This window comes from Schistocerca gregaria, chromosome 2, assembly GCF_023897955.1.
Source record: "Schistocerca gregaria isolate iqSchGreg1 chromosome 2, iqSchGreg1.2, whole genome shotgun sequence".
Taxonomy (NCBI): domain Eukaryota; kingdom Metazoa; phylum Arthropoda; class Insecta; order Orthoptera; family Acrididae; genus Schistocerca; species Schistocerca gregaria.
Window position 1 is genome coordinate 1015466527 of NC_064921.1, and position 12806 is coordinate 1015479332.

Genomic DNA, 12806 nt, shown 5'->3' on the forward strand with positions numbered 1-12806 from the left:
CACACAAGTAGTTACCGTGGTGTAGCGGTTATCACGTCTGCCTAACACGCAGAAGGTCTCCGGTTCGATCCCGGGCGGAAACACTTTTTCATCATTAAAACCAAGACATACTAACATGCATCTGCTTCCATCCGTACCCAAAAGCTTTCGTAATCGCCTTCACACGTCGGATCAGAGTGTCAATTGCTCACATCAAATATGAAATTCATTTGATACTGACGCCGAGCATTTTGCGTCGACTCAGCCACTCACGTGCGATCAGTTTGCACAAAACGCTAGGGCTCGTCCGGGGTTTGAAACCGGGACCTCCTGCACCCGAAGCAGGAATCATACCCCTAGACCAACGAGCCATCTGACATGGCGAATAACTATTATTTCAGTGCACTGGGTCCCTCGATGAGGTCCAGGGTGCTCTGGAAAGTCTCGTGTAGGCTGGCGGGATGGGGGCGGCGCGAATTCCCGCGGTCGGCGGCCTTCCTGGGCTATTGGCACCTTCATGTAGAGCTGCCGCTGGGCTCGCACCCCCTGCTGCTAAGAAAGTGATTGCTTTTGCTGCTATGACTTGCAATCACGACTGCGGGAAACGCCGCTATCTCGTTAGGGGTGCTACGGCAGACACCCTCTCGAGCACCCCGAAGACTTCTTGAGCCCTCGGCAGTAATCGTTTCCAGGCTGTCAAAAGTACCGTCGCGTGTGCATTCGCGGACGGGAGAGAGACTGAGGTAATTTCGAGTGAACGGGGATTGACTCCTCACGTCCGCAGTTTCCGTAGTGTAGCGGTTATCACGTCTGCTTCACACGCAGAAGGTCCCCGGGCGGGAACAGTATTTTCCTGAATATGTCGTATTGTACTCCAGTGAGCCACGACATGTGAGGATCTTCTGCATGTACCTTTGTTATGCAAGTAGCGCATTTATTTAATTTTTTAGTTACGATGACAACATCAGCACGAGTTGTCTCTAAGGCATAGCGCACACAAGTAGTTTCCGTAGTGTAGCGGTTATCACGTCTGCTTCACACGCAGAAGGTCCCCGGTTCGATCCCAGGCGGGAACAGTATTTTCATGAATATGTCGTATTGTACTCCAGTGAGCCACGACATGTGAGGATCTTCTGCATGTACCTTTGTTATGCAAGTAGCGCAATTATTTAATTTTTTTGTTACGATGACAACATCAGCACGAGTTGTCTCTAAGGTATAGCGCACACAAGTAGTTACCGTGGTGTAGTGGTTATCACGTCTGCCTAACACGCAGAAGGTCTCTGGTTCGATCCCGGGCGGAAACACTTTTTCATCATTAAAACCAAGACATATTAACATGCATCTGCTTCCATCCGTACCCAAAAACTTTCGTAATCGCCTTCACACGTCGGATCAGAGTGTCAATTGCTCACATCAAATATGAAATTCATTTGATACTGACGCCGAGCATTTTGCGTCGACTCAGCCACTCACGTGCGATCAGTTTGCACAAAACGCTAGGGCTCGTCCGGGGTTTGAAACCGGGACCTCCTGCACCCGAAGCAGGAATCATACCCCTAGACCAACGAGCCATCTGACATGGCGAATGACTATTATTTCAGTGCACTGGGTCCCTCGATGAGGTCCAGGGTGCTCTGGAAAGTCTCGTGTAGGCTGGCGGGATGGGGGCGGCGCGAATTCCCGCGGTCGGCGGCCTTCCTGGGCTATTGGCACCTTCATGTAGAGCTGCCGCTGGGCTCGCACCCCCTGCTGCTAAGAAAGTGATTGCTTTTGCTGCTATGACTTGCAATCACGACTGCGGGAAACGCCGCTATCTCGTTAGGGGTGCTACGGCAGACACCCTCTCGAGCACCCCGAAGACTTCTTGAGCCCTCGGCAGTAATCGTTTCCAGGCTGTCAAAAGTACCGTCGCGTGTGCATTCGCGGACGGGAGAGAGACTGAGGTAATTTCGAGTGAACGTGGATTGACTCCTCACGTCCGCAGTTTCCGTAGTGTAGCGGTTATCACGTCTGCTTCACACGCAGAAGGTCCCCGGGCGGGAACAGTATTTTCCTGAATATGTCGTATTGTACTCCAGTGAGCCACGACATGTGAGGATCTTCTGCATGTACCTTTGTTATGCAAGTAGCGCATTTATTTAATTTTTTAGTTACGATGACAACATCAGCACGAGTTGTCTCTAAGGTATAGCGCACACAAGTAGTTTCCGTAGTGTAGCGGTTATCACGTCTGCTTCACACGCAGAAGGTCCCCGGTTCGATCCTGGGCGGGAACAGTATTTTCCTGAATATGTCGTATTGTACTCCAGTGAGCCACGACATGTGAGGATCTTCTGCATGTACCTTTGTTATGCAAGTAGCGCAATTATTTAATTTTTTTGTTACGATGACAACATCAGCACGAGTTGTCTCTAAGGTATAGCGCACACAAGTAGTTACCGTGGTGTAGCGGTTATCACGTCTGCCTAACACGCAGAAGGTCTCCGGTTCGATCCCGGGCGGAAACACTTTTTCATCATTAAAACCAAGACATACTAACATGCATCTGCTTCCATCCGTACCCAAAAGCTTTCGTAATCGCCTTCACACGTCGGATCAGAGTGTCAATTGCTCACATCAAATATGAAATTCATTTGATACTGACGCCGAGCATTTTGCGTCGACTCAGCCACTCACGTGCGATCAGTTTGCACAAAACGCTAGGGCTCGTCCGGGGTTTGAAACCGGGACCTCCTGCACCCGAAGCAGGAATCATACCCCTAGACCAACGAGCCATCTAACATGGCGAATGACTATTATTTCAGTGCACTGGGTCCCTCGATGTGGTCCAGGGTGCTCTGGAAAGTCTCGTGTAGGCTGGCGGGATGGGGGCGGCGCGAATTCCCGCGGTCGGCGGCCTTCCAGGGCTATTGGCACCTTCATGTAGAGCTGCCGCTGGGCTCGCACCCCCTGCTGCTAAGAAAGTGATTGCTTTTGCTGCTATGACTTGCAATCACGACTGCGGGAAACGCCGCTATCTCGTTAGGGGTGCTACGGCAGACACCCTCTCGAGCACCCTGAAGACTTCTTGAGCCCTCGGCAGTAATGGTTTCCAGGCTGTCAAAAGTACCGTCGCGTGTGCATTCGCGGACGGGAGAGAGACTGAGGTAATTTCGAGTGAACGGGGATTGACTCCTCACGTCCGCAGTTTCCGTAGTGTAGCGGTTATCACGTCTGCTTCACACGCAGAAGGTCCCCGGGCGGGAACAGTATTTTCCTGAATATGTCGTATTGTACTCCAGTGAGCCACGACATGTGAGGATCTTCTGCATGTACCTTTGTTATGCAAGTAGCGCATTTATTTAATTTTTTAGTTACGATGACAACATCAGCACGAGTTGTCTCTAAGGTATAGCACACACAAGTAGTTTCCGTAGTGTAGCGGTTATCACGTCTGCTTCTCACGCAGAAGGTTCCCGGTTCGATCCCGGGCGGGAACAGTATTTTCCTGAATATGTCGTATTGTACTCCAGTGAGCCACGACATGTGAGGATCTTCTGCATGTACCTTTGTTATGCAAGTAGCGCATTTATTTAATTTTTTAGTTACGATGACAACATCAGCACGAGTTGTCTCTAAGGTATAGCGCATACAAGTAGTTTCCGTAGTGTAGCGGTTATCACGTCTGCTTCACACGCAGAAGGTCCCCGGGCGGGAACAGTATTTTCCTGAATATGTCGTATTGTACTCCAGTGAGCCACGACATGTGAGGATCTTCTGCATGTACCTTTGTTATGCAAGTAGCGCAATTATTTAATTTTTTTGTTACGATGACAACAACAGCACGAGTTGTCTCTAAGGTATAGCGCACACAAGTAGTTACCGTGGTGTAGCGGTTATCACGTCTGCCTAACACGCAGAAGGTCTCTGGTTCGATCCCGGGCGGAAACACTTTTTCATCATTAAAACCAAGACATATTAACATGCATCTGCTTCCATCCATACCCAAAAACTTTCGTAATCGCCTTCACACGTCGGATCAGAGTGTCAATTGCTCACATCAAATATGAAATTCATTTGATACTGACGCCGAGCATTTTGCGTCGACTCAGCCACTCACGTGCGATCAGTTTGCACAAAACGCTAGGGCTCGTCCGGGGTTTGAAACCGGGACCTCCTGCACCCGAAGCAGGAATCATACCCCTAGACCAACGAGCCATCTGACATGGCGAATGACTATTATTTCAGTGCACTGGGTCCCTCGATGAGGTCCAGGGTGCTCTGGAAAGTCTCGTGTAGGCTGGCGGGATGGGGGCGGCGCGAATTCCCGCGGTCGGCGGCCTTCCTGGGCTATTGGCACCTTCATGTAGAGCTGCCGCTGGGCTCGCACCCCCTGCTGCTAAGAAAGTGATTGCTTTTGCTGCTATGACTTGCAATCACGACTGCGGGAAACGCCGCTATCTCGTTAGGGGTGCTACGGCAGACACCCTCTCGAGCACCCCGAAGACTTCTTGAGCCCTCGGCAGTAATCGTTTCCAGGCTGTCAAAAGTACCGTCGCGTGTGCATTCGCGGACGGGAGAGAGACTGAGGTAATTTCGAGTGAACGGGGATTGACTCCTCACGTCCGCAGTTTCCGTAGTGTAGCGGTTATCACGTCTGCTTCACACGCAGAAGGTCCCCGGGCGGGAACAGTATTTTCCTGAATATGTCGTATTGTACTCCAGTGAGCCACGACATGTGAGGATCTTCTGCATGTACCTTTGTTATGCAAGTAGCGCATTTATTTAATTTTTTAGTTACGATGACAACATCAGCACGAGTTGTCTCTAAGGCATAGCGCACACAAGTAGTTTCCGTAGTGTAGCGGTTATCACGTCTGCTTCACACGCAGAAGGTCCCCGGTTCGATCCCGGGCGGGAACAGTATTTTCCTGAATATGTCGTATTGTACTCCAGTGAGCCACGACATGTGAGGATCTTCTGCATGTACCTTTGTTATGCAAGTAGCGCAATTATTTAATTTTTTTGTTACGATGACAACATCAGCACGAGTTGTCTCTAAGGTATAGCGCATACAAGTAGTTTCCGTAGTGTAGCGGTTATCACGTCTGCTTCACACGCAGAAGGTCCCCGGGCGGGAACAGTATTTTCCTGAATATGTCGTATTGTACTCCAGTGAGCCACGACATGTGAGGATCTTCTGCATGTACCTTTGTTATGCAAGTAGCGCAATTATTTAATTTTTTTGTTACGATGACAACATCAGCACGAGTTGTCTCTAAGGTATAGCGCACACAAGTAGTTACCGTGGTGTAGCGGTTATCACGTCTGCCTAACACGCAGAAGGTCTCCGGTTCGATCCCGGGCGGAAACACTTTTTCATCATTAAAACCAAGACATACTAACATGCATCTGCTTCCATCCGTACCCAAAAGCTTTCGTAATCGCCTTCACACGTCGGATCAGAGTGTCAATTGCTCACATCAAATATGAAATTCATTTGATACTGACGCCGAGCATTTTGCGTCGACTCAGCCACTCACGTGCGATCAGTTTGCACAAAACGCTAGGGCTCGTCCGGGGTTTGAAACCGGGACCTCCTGCACCCGAAGCAGGAATCATACCCCTAGACCAACGAGCCATCTGACATGGCGAATGACTATTATTTCAGTGCACTGGGTCCCTCGATGTGGTCCAGGGTGCTCTGGAAAGTCTCGTGTAGGCTGGCGGGATGGGGGCGGCGCGAATTCCCGCGGTCGGCGGCCTTCCAGGGCTATTGGCACCTTCATGTAGAGCTGCCGCTGGGCTCGCACCCCCTGCTGCTAAGAAAGTGATTGCTTTTGCTGCTATGACTTGCAATCACGACTGCGGGAAACGCCGCTATCTCGTTAGGGGTGCTACGGCAGACACCCTCTCGAGCACCCTGAAGACTTCTTGAGCCCTCGGCAGTAATGGTTTCCAGGCTGTCAAAAGTACCGTCGCGTGTGCATTCGCGGACGGGAGAGAGACTGAGGTAATTTCGAGTGAACGGGGATTGACTCCTCACGTCCGCAGTTTCCGTAGTGTAGCGGTTATCACGTCTGCTTCACACGCAGAAGGTCCCCGGGCGGGAACAGTATTTTCCTGAATATGTCGTATTGTACTCCAGTGAGCCACGACATGTGAGGATCTTCTGCATGTACCTTTGTTATGCAAGTAGCGCATTTATTTAATTTTTTAGTTACGATGACAACATCAGCACGAGTTGTCTCTAAGGTATAGCACACACAAGTAGTTTCCGTAGTGTAGCGGTTATCACGTCTGCTTCTCACGCAGAAGGTTCCCGGTTCGATCCCGGGCGGGAACAGTATTTTCCTGAATATGTCGTATTGTACTCCAGTGAGCCACGACATGTGAGGATCTTCTGCATGTACCTTTGTTATGCAAGTAGCGCATTTATTTAATTTTTTAGTTACGATGACAACATCAGCACGAGTTGTCTCTAAGGTATAGCGCATACAAGTAGTTTCCGTAGTGTAGCGGTTATCACGTCTGCTTCACACGCAGAAGGTCCCCGGGCGGGAACAGTATTTTCCTGAATATGTCGTATTGTACTCCAGTGAGCCACGACATGTGAGGATCTTCTGCATGTACCTTTGTTATGCAAGTAGCGCAATTATTTAATTTTTTTGTTACGATGACAACAACAGCACGAGTTGTCTCTAAGGTATAGCGCACACAAGTAGTTACCGTGGTGTAGCGGTTATCACGTCTGCCTAACACGCAGAAGGTCTCTGGTTCGATCCCGGGCGGAAACACTTTTTCATCATTAAAACCAAGACATATTAACATGCATCTGCTTCCATCCATACCCAAAAACTTTCGTAATCGCCTTCACACGTCGGATCAGAGTGTCAATTGCTCACATCAAATATGAAATTCATTTGATACTGACGCCGAGCATTTTGCGTCGACTCAGCCACTCACGTGCGATCAGTTTGCACAAAACGCTAGGGCTCGTCCGGGGTTTGAAACCGGGACCTCCTGCACCCGAAGCAGGAATCATACCCCTAGACCAACGAGCCATCTGACATGGCGAATGACTATTATTTCAGTGCACTGGGTCCCTCGATGAGGTCCAGGGTGCTCTGGAAAGTCTCGTGTAGGCTGGCGGGATGGGGGCGGCGCGAATTCCCGCGGTCGGCGGCCTTCCTGGGCTATTGGCACCTTCATGTAGAGCTGCCGCTGGGCTCGCACCCCCTGCTGCTAAGAAAGTGATTGCTTTTGCTGCTATGACTTGCAATCACGACTGCGGGAAACGCCGCTATCTCGTTAGGGGTGCTACGGCAGACACCCTCTCGAGCACCCCGAAGACTTCTTGAGCCCTCGGCAGTAATCGTTTCCAGGCTGTCAAAAGTACCGTCGCGTGTGCATTCGCGGACGGGAGAGAGACTGAGGTAATTTCGAGTGAACGGGGATTGACTCCTCACGTCCGCAGTTTCCGTAGTGTAGCGGTTATCACGTCTGCTTCACACGCAGAAGGTCCCCGGGCGGGAACAGTATTTTCCTGAATATGTCGTATTGTACTCCAGTGAGCCACGACATGTGAGGATCTTCTGCATGTACCTTTGTTATGCAAGTAGCGCATTTATTTAATTTTTTAGTTACGATGACAACATCAGCACGAGTTGTCTCTAAGGCATAGCGCACACAAGTAGTTTCCGTAGTGTAGCGGTTATCACGTCTGCTTCACACGCAGAAGGTCCCCGGTTCGATCCCGGGCGGGAACAGTATTTTCCTGAATATGTCGTATTGTACTCCAGTGAGCCACGACATGTGAGGATCTTCTGCATGTACCTTTGTTATGCAAGTAGCGCAATTATTTAATTTTTTTGTTACGATGACAACATCAGCACGAGTTGTCTCTAAGGTATAGCGCATACAAGTAGTTTCCGTAGTGTAGCGGTTATCACGTCTGCTTCACACGCAGAAGGTCCCCGGGCGGGAACAGTATTTTCCTGAATATGTCGTATTGTACTCCAGTGAGCCACGACATGTGAGGATCTTCTGCATGTACCTTTGTTATGCAAGTAGCGCAATTATTTAATTTTTTTGTTACGATGACAACATCAGCACGAGTTGTCTCTAAGGTATAGCGCACACAAGTAGTTACCGTGGTGTAGCGGTTATCACGTCTGCCTAACACGCAGAAGGTCTCTGGTTCGATCCCGGGCGGAAACACTTTTTCATCATTAAAACCAAGACATATTAACATGCATCTGCTTCCATCCATACCCAAAAACTTTCGTAATCGCCTTCACACGTCGGATCAGAGTGTCAATTGCTCACATCAAATATGAAATTCATTTGATACTGACGCCGAGCATTTTGCGTCGACTCAGCCACTCACGTGCGATCAGTTTGCACAAAACGCTAGGGCTCGTCCGGGGTTTGAAACCGGGACCTCCTGCACCCGAAGCAGGAATCATACCCCTAGACCAACGAGCCATCTGACATGGCGAATGACTATTATTTCAGTGCACTGGGTCCGTCGATGAGGTCCAGGGTGCTCTGGAAAGTCTCGTGTAGGCTGGCGGGATGGGGGCGGCGCGAATTCCCGCGGTCGGCGGCCTTCCTGGGCTATTGGCACCTTCATGTAGAGCTGCCGCTGGGCTCGCACCCCCTGCTGCTAAGAAAGTGATTGCTTTTGCTGCTATGACTTGCAATCACGACTGCGGGAAACGCCGCTATCTCGTTAGGGGTGCTACGGCAGACACCCTCTCGAGCACCCCGAAGACTTCTTGAGCCCTCGGCAGTAATCGTTTCCAGGCTGTCAAAAGTACCGTCGCGTGTGCATTCGCGGACGGGAGAGAGACTGAGGTAATTTCGAGTGAACGGGGATTGACTCCTCACGTCCGCAGTTTCCGTAGTGTAGCGGTTATCACGTCTGCTTCACACGCAGAAGGTCCCCGGGCGGGAACAGTATTTTCCTGAATATGTCGTATTGTACTCCAGTGAGCCACGACATGTGAGGATCTTCTGCATGTACCTTTGTTATGCAAGTAGCGCATTTATTTAATTTTTTAGTTACGATGACAACATCAGCACGAGTTGTCTCTAAGGTATAGCACACACAAGTAGTTTCCGTAGTGTAGCGGTTATCACGTCTGCTTCTCACGCAGAAGGTTCCCGGTTCGATCCCGGGCGGGAACAGTATTTTCCTGAATATGTCGTATTGTACTCCAGTGAGCCACGACATGTGAGGATCTTCTGCATGTACCTTTGTTATGCAAGTAGCGCAATTATTTAATTTTTTAGTTACGATGACAACATCAGCACGAGTTGTCTCTAAGGTATAGCGCATACAAGTAGTTTCCGTAGTGTAGCGGTTATCACGTCTGCTTCACACGCAGAAGGTCCCCGGGCGGGAACAGTATTTTCCTGAATATGTCGTATTGTACTCCAGTGAGCCACGACATGTGAGGATCTTCTGCATGTACCTTTGTTATGCAAGTAGCGCAATTATTTAATTTTTTTGTTACGATGACAACATCAGCACGAGTTGTCTCTAAGGTATAGCGCACACAAGTAGTTACCGTGGTGTAGCGGTTATCACGTCTGCCTAACGCGCAGAAGGTCTCTGGTTCGATCCCAGGCGGAAACACTTTTTCATCATTAAAACCAAGACATATTAACATGCATCTGCTTCCATCCATACCCAAAAACTTTCGTAATCGCCTTCACACGTCGGATCAGAGTGTCAATTGCTCACATCAAATATGAAATTCATTTGATACTGACGCCGAGCATTTTGCGTCGACTCAGCCACTCACGTGCGATCAGTTTGCACAAAACGCTAGGGCTCGTCCGGGGTTTGAAACCGGGACCTCCTGCACCCGAAGCAGGAATCATACCCCTAGACCAACGAGCCATCTGACATGGCGAATGACTATTATTTCAGTGAACTGGGTCCCTCGATGAGGTCCAGGGTGCTCTGGAAAGTCTCGTGTAGGCTGGCGGGATGGGGGCGGCGCGAATTCCCGCGGTCGGCGGCCTTCCTGGGCTATTGGCACCTTCATGTAGAGCTGCCGCTGGGCTCGCACCCCCTGCTGCTAAGAAAGTGATTGCTTTTGCTGCTATGACTTGCAATCACGACTGCGGGAAACGCCGCTATCTCGTTAGGGGTGCTACGGCAGACACCCTCTCGAGCACCCCGAAGACTTCTTGAGCCCTCGGCAGTAATCGTTTCCAGGCTGTCAAAAGTACCGTCGCGTGTGCATTCGCGGACGGGAGAGAGACTGAGGTAATTTCGAGTGAACGGGGATTGACTCCTCACGTCCGCAGTTTCCGTAGTGTAGCGGTTATCACGTCTGCTTCACACGCAGAAGGTCCCTGGGCGGGAACAGTATTTTCCTGAATATGTCGTATTGTACTCCAGTGAGCCACGACATGTGAGGATCTTCTGCATGTACCTTTGTTATGCAAGTAGCGCATTTATTTAATTTTTTAGTTACGATGACAACATCAGCACGAGTTGTCTCTAAGGCATAGCGCACACAAGTAGTTTCCGTAGTGTAGCGGTTATCACGTCTGCTTCACACGCAGAAGGTCCCCGGTTCGATCCCGGGTGGGAACAGTATTTTCCTGAATATGTCGTATTGTACTCCAGTGAGCCACGACATGTGAGGATCTTCTGCATGTACCTTTGTTATGCAAGTAGCGCAATTATTTAATTTTTTTGTTACGATGACAACATCAGCACGAGTTGTCTCTAAGGTATAGCGCACACAAGTAGTTACCGTGGTGTAGCGGTTATCACGTCTGCCTAACACGCAGAAGGTCTCCGGTTCGATCCCGGGCGGAAACACTTTTTCATCATTAAAACCAAGACATACTAACATGCATCTGCTTCCATCCGTACCCAAAAACTTTCGTAATCGCCTTCACACGTCGGATCAGAGTGTCAATTGCTCACATCAAATATGAAATTCATTTGATACTGACGCCGAGCATTTTGCGTCGACTCAGCCACTCACGTGCGATCAGTTTGCACAAAACGCTAGGGCTCGTCCGGGGTTTGAAACCGGGACCTCCTGCACCAGAAGCAGGAATCATACCCCTAGACCAACGAGCCATCTGACATGGCGAATGACTATTATTTCAGTGCACTGGGTCCCTCGATGTGGTCCAGGGTGCTCTGGAAAGTCACGTGTAGGCTGGCGGGATGGGGGCGGCGCGAATTCCCGCGGTCGGCGGCCTTCCTGGGCTATTGGCACCTTCATGTAGAGCTGCCGCTGGGCTCGCACCCCCTGCTGCTAAGAAAGTGATTGCTTTTGCTGCTATGACTTGCAATCACGACTGCGGGAAACGCCGCTATCTCGTTAGGGGTGCTACGGCAGACACCCTCTCGAGCACCACGAAGACTTCTTGAGCCCTCGGCAGTAATCGTTTCCAGGCTGTCAAAAGAACCGTCGCGTGTGCATTCGCGGACGGGAGAGAGGCTGAGGTAATTTCGAGTGAACGGAGATGGACTCCTCACTTCCGCAGTTTCCGTAGTGTAGCGGTTATCACGTCTGCTTTACACGCAGAAGGTCCCCGGTTCGATCCTGGGCGGGAACAGTGTTTTCCTGAATATGTCGTATTGTACTCCAGTGAGCCACGACATGTGAGGATCTTCTGCATGTACCTTTGTTATGCAAGTAGCGCATTTATTTAATTTTTTAGTTACGATGACAACATCAGCACGAGTTGTCTCTAAGGTAAAGCGCACACAAGTAGTTTCCGTGGTGTAGCCGTTATCACGACTGCCTAACACGCAGAAGGTCCCCGGTTCGATCCCTGGCGGAAACACTTTTTCATCATTAAAAACAAGACATAGTAACATGCATCTGCTTCCATCTGTACCCAAAAACCTTCGTAATCGCCTTCACACGTCGGATCAGAGTGTCAATTGCTCACATCAAATATGAAATTCATTTGATACTGACGCCGAGCATTTTGCGTCGACTAAGCCACTCACGTGCGATCAGTTTGCACAAAACGCTAGGGATCGTCCGGGATTTGAACCCGGGACCTCCTGCACCCAAAGCAGGAATCATACCCCTAGACCAACGAGCCATCTGACGTGGCAAAGGCCTATTATTTCAGTGTACTGGGTCCCTCGATGTGGTCCAGGGTGCTCTGGAAAGTCTCGTGTAGGCTGGCGGGATGGGGGCGGCGCGATTTCCCGCGGTCGGCGGCCTTCCTGGGCTATTGGTACCTTCATGTAGAGCTGCCGCTGGGCTCGCACCCCCTGCTGCTAAGAAAGTGATTGCTTTTGCTGCTATGACTTGCAATCACGACTGCGGGAAACGCCGCTATCTCGTTAGGGGTGCTACGGCAGACACCCTCTCGAGCACCCCGAAGACTTCTTGAGCCCTCGGCTGTAATGGTTTCCAGGCTGTCAAAAGAACCGTCGCGTGTGCATTCGCGGACGGGAGACATGCTGAGGTAATTTCGAGTGAACGGGGATTGACTCCTCACTTCCGCAGTTTCCGTAGTGTAGCGGTTATCAAGTCTGCTTCACACGCAGAAGGTACCCGAGCGGGAACAGTATTTTCCTGAATATGTCGTATTGTACTCCAGTGAGCCACGACATGTGAGGATCTTCTGCATGTACCTTTGTTATGCAAGTAGCGCATTTATTTACTTTTTTAGTTACGATGACAACATCAGCACGAGTTGTCTCTAAGGTATAGTGCACACAAGTAGTTTCCGTGGTGTAGCGGTTATCACGTCTGCCTAACACGCAGAAGGTCCCCGGTTCGATCCCGGGCGGAACCTCTTCTTCATATTTAAAAACAAGACATACTAACATGCATCTGCTT

General features: G+C 50.1%; 29 non-coding genes across 29 annotated transcripts; 19 read left to right on the forward strand and 10 right to left on the reverse strand.

Annotated features, from left to right (window-relative positions):
• Positions 1 to 10: 10 nt before the first annotated feature.
• On the forward strand, positions 11 to 83 carry Trnav-aac (transfer RNA valine (anticodon AAC)). The gene has a single exon. It is a non-coding gene; the product is annotated as a tRNA-Val (tRNA).
• A 195-nt stretch (positions 84 to 278) lies between these two features.
• On the reverse strand, positions 279 to 350 carry Trnap-cgg (transfer RNA proline (anticodon CGG)). The gene has a single exon. It is a non-coding gene; the product is annotated as a tRNA-Pro (tRNA).
• Positions 351 to 982: 632 nt separating this feature from the next.
• Trnav-cac (transfer RNA valine (anticodon CAC)) lies at positions 983 to 1055 on the forward strand. Its single transcript has one exon. It is a non-coding gene; the product is annotated as a tRNA-Val (tRNA).
• Positions 1056 to 1213: 158 nt separating this feature from the next.
• Positions 1214 to 1286, forward strand: Trnav-aac (transfer RNA valine (anticodon AAC)). The gene has a single exon. It is a non-coding gene; the product is annotated as a tRNA-Val (tRNA).
• Positions 1287 to 1481: 195 nt separating this feature from the next.
• On the reverse strand, positions 1482 to 1553 carry Trnap-cgg (transfer RNA proline (anticodon CGG)). Its single transcript has one exon. It is a non-coding gene; the product is annotated as a tRNA-Pro (tRNA).
• A 632-nt stretch (positions 1554 to 2185) lies between these two features.
• Trnav-cac (transfer RNA valine (anticodon CAC)) lies at positions 2186 to 2258 on the forward strand. Its single transcript has one exon. It is a non-coding gene; the product is annotated as a tRNA-Val (tRNA).
• A 158-nt stretch (positions 2259 to 2416) lies between these two features.
• Trnav-aac (transfer RNA valine (anticodon AAC)) lies at positions 2417 to 2489 on the forward strand. The gene has a single exon. It is a non-coding gene; the product is annotated as a tRNA-Val (tRNA).
• Positions 2490 to 2684: 195 nt separating this feature from the next.
• Trnap-cgg (transfer RNA proline (anticodon CGG)) lies at positions 2685 to 2756 on the reverse strand. The gene has a single exon. It is a non-coding gene; the product is annotated as a tRNA-Pro (tRNA).
• Positions 2757 to 3388: 632 nt separating this feature from the next.
• Trnae-cuc (transfer RNA glutamic acid (anticodon CUC)) lies at positions 3389 to 3461 on the forward strand. The gene has a single exon. It is a non-coding gene; the product is annotated as a tRNA-Glu (tRNA).
• A 378-nt stretch (positions 3462 to 3839) lies between these two features.
• Positions 3840 to 3912, forward strand: Trnav-aac (transfer RNA valine (anticodon AAC)). The gene has a single exon. It is a non-coding gene; the product is annotated as a tRNA-Val (tRNA).
• A 195-nt stretch (positions 3913 to 4107) lies between these two features.
• On the reverse strand, positions 4108 to 4179 carry Trnap-cgg (transfer RNA proline (anticodon CGG)). Its single transcript has one exon. It is a non-coding gene; the product is annotated as a tRNA-Pro (tRNA).
• A 632-nt stretch (positions 4180 to 4811) lies between these two features.
• Positions 4812 to 4884, forward strand: Trnav-cac (transfer RNA valine (anticodon CAC)). The gene has a single exon. It is a non-coding gene; the product is annotated as a tRNA-Val (tRNA).
• Positions 4885 to 5262: 378 nt separating this feature from the next.
• Positions 5263 to 5335, forward strand: Trnav-aac (transfer RNA valine (anticodon AAC)). Its single transcript has one exon. It is a non-coding gene; the product is annotated as a tRNA-Val (tRNA).
• Positions 5336 to 5530: 195 nt separating this feature from the next.
• Positions 5531 to 5602, reverse strand: Trnap-cgg (transfer RNA proline (anticodon CGG)). The gene has a single exon. It is a non-coding gene; the product is annotated as a tRNA-Pro (tRNA).
• A 632-nt stretch (positions 5603 to 6234) lies between these two features.
• Positions 6235 to 6307, forward strand: Trnae-cuc (transfer RNA glutamic acid (anticodon CUC)). The gene has a single exon. It is a non-coding gene; the product is annotated as a tRNA-Glu (tRNA).
• Positions 6308 to 6685: 378 nt separating this feature from the next.
• On the forward strand, positions 6686 to 6758 carry Trnav-aac (transfer RNA valine (anticodon AAC)). The gene has a single exon. It is a non-coding gene; the product is annotated as a tRNA-Val (tRNA).
• A 195-nt stretch (positions 6759 to 6953) lies between these two features.
• Positions 6954 to 7025, reverse strand: Trnap-cgg (transfer RNA proline (anticodon CGG)). Its single transcript has one exon. It is a non-coding gene; the product is annotated as a tRNA-Pro (tRNA).
• A 632-nt stretch (positions 7026 to 7657) lies between these two features.
• Trnav-cac (transfer RNA valine (anticodon CAC)) lies at positions 7658 to 7730 on the forward strand. Its single transcript has one exon. It is a non-coding gene; the product is annotated as a tRNA-Val (tRNA).
• Positions 7731 to 8108: 378 nt separating this feature from the next.
• Positions 8109 to 8181, forward strand: Trnav-aac (transfer RNA valine (anticodon AAC)). Its single transcript has one exon. It is a non-coding gene; the product is annotated as a tRNA-Val (tRNA).
• Positions 8182 to 8376: 195 nt separating this feature from the next.
• Positions 8377 to 8448, reverse strand: Trnap-cgg (transfer RNA proline (anticodon CGG)). The gene has a single exon. It is a non-coding gene; the product is annotated as a tRNA-Pro (tRNA).
• A 632-nt stretch (positions 8449 to 9080) lies between these two features.
• Positions 9081 to 9153, forward strand: Trnae-cuc (transfer RNA glutamic acid (anticodon CUC)). Its single transcript has one exon. It is a non-coding gene; the product is annotated as a tRNA-Glu (tRNA).
• A 378-nt stretch (positions 9154 to 9531) lies between these two features.
• Trnav-aac (transfer RNA valine (anticodon AAC)) lies at positions 9532 to 9604 on the forward strand. Its single transcript has one exon. It is a non-coding gene; the product is annotated as a tRNA-Val (tRNA).
• Positions 9605 to 9799: 195 nt separating this feature from the next.
• Trnap-cgg (transfer RNA proline (anticodon CGG)) lies at positions 9800 to 9871 on the reverse strand. Its single transcript has one exon. It is a non-coding gene; the product is annotated as a tRNA-Pro (tRNA).
• A 632-nt stretch (positions 9872 to 10503) lies between these two features.
• Positions 10504 to 10576, forward strand: Trnav-cac (transfer RNA valine (anticodon CAC)). The gene has a single exon. It is a non-coding gene; the product is annotated as a tRNA-Val (tRNA).
• Positions 10577 to 10734: 158 nt separating this feature from the next.
• Trnav-aac (transfer RNA valine (anticodon AAC)) lies at positions 10735 to 10807 on the forward strand. Its single transcript has one exon. It is a non-coding gene; the product is annotated as a tRNA-Val (tRNA).
• Positions 10808 to 11002: 195 nt separating this feature from the next.
• Positions 11003 to 11074, reverse strand: Trnaq-cug (transfer RNA glutamine (anticodon CUG)). The gene has a single exon. It is a non-coding gene; the product is annotated as a tRNA-Gln (tRNA).
• Positions 11075 to 11486: 412 nt separating this feature from the next.
• Trnav-uac (transfer RNA valine (anticodon UAC)) lies at positions 11487 to 11559 on the forward strand. The gene has a single exon. It is a non-coding gene; the product is annotated as a tRNA-Val (tRNA).
• A 426-nt stretch (positions 11560 to 11985) lies between these two features.
• Positions 11986 to 12057, reverse strand: Trnap-ugg (transfer RNA proline (anticodon UGG)). Its single transcript has one exon. It is a non-coding gene; the product is annotated as a tRNA-Pro (tRNA).
• A 632-nt stretch (positions 12058 to 12689) lies between these two features.
• On the forward strand, positions 12690 to 12762 carry Trnav-aac (transfer RNA valine (anticodon AAC)). The gene has a single exon. It is a non-coding gene; the product is annotated as a tRNA-Val (tRNA).
• Positions 12763 to 12806: the final 44 nt, after the last annotated feature.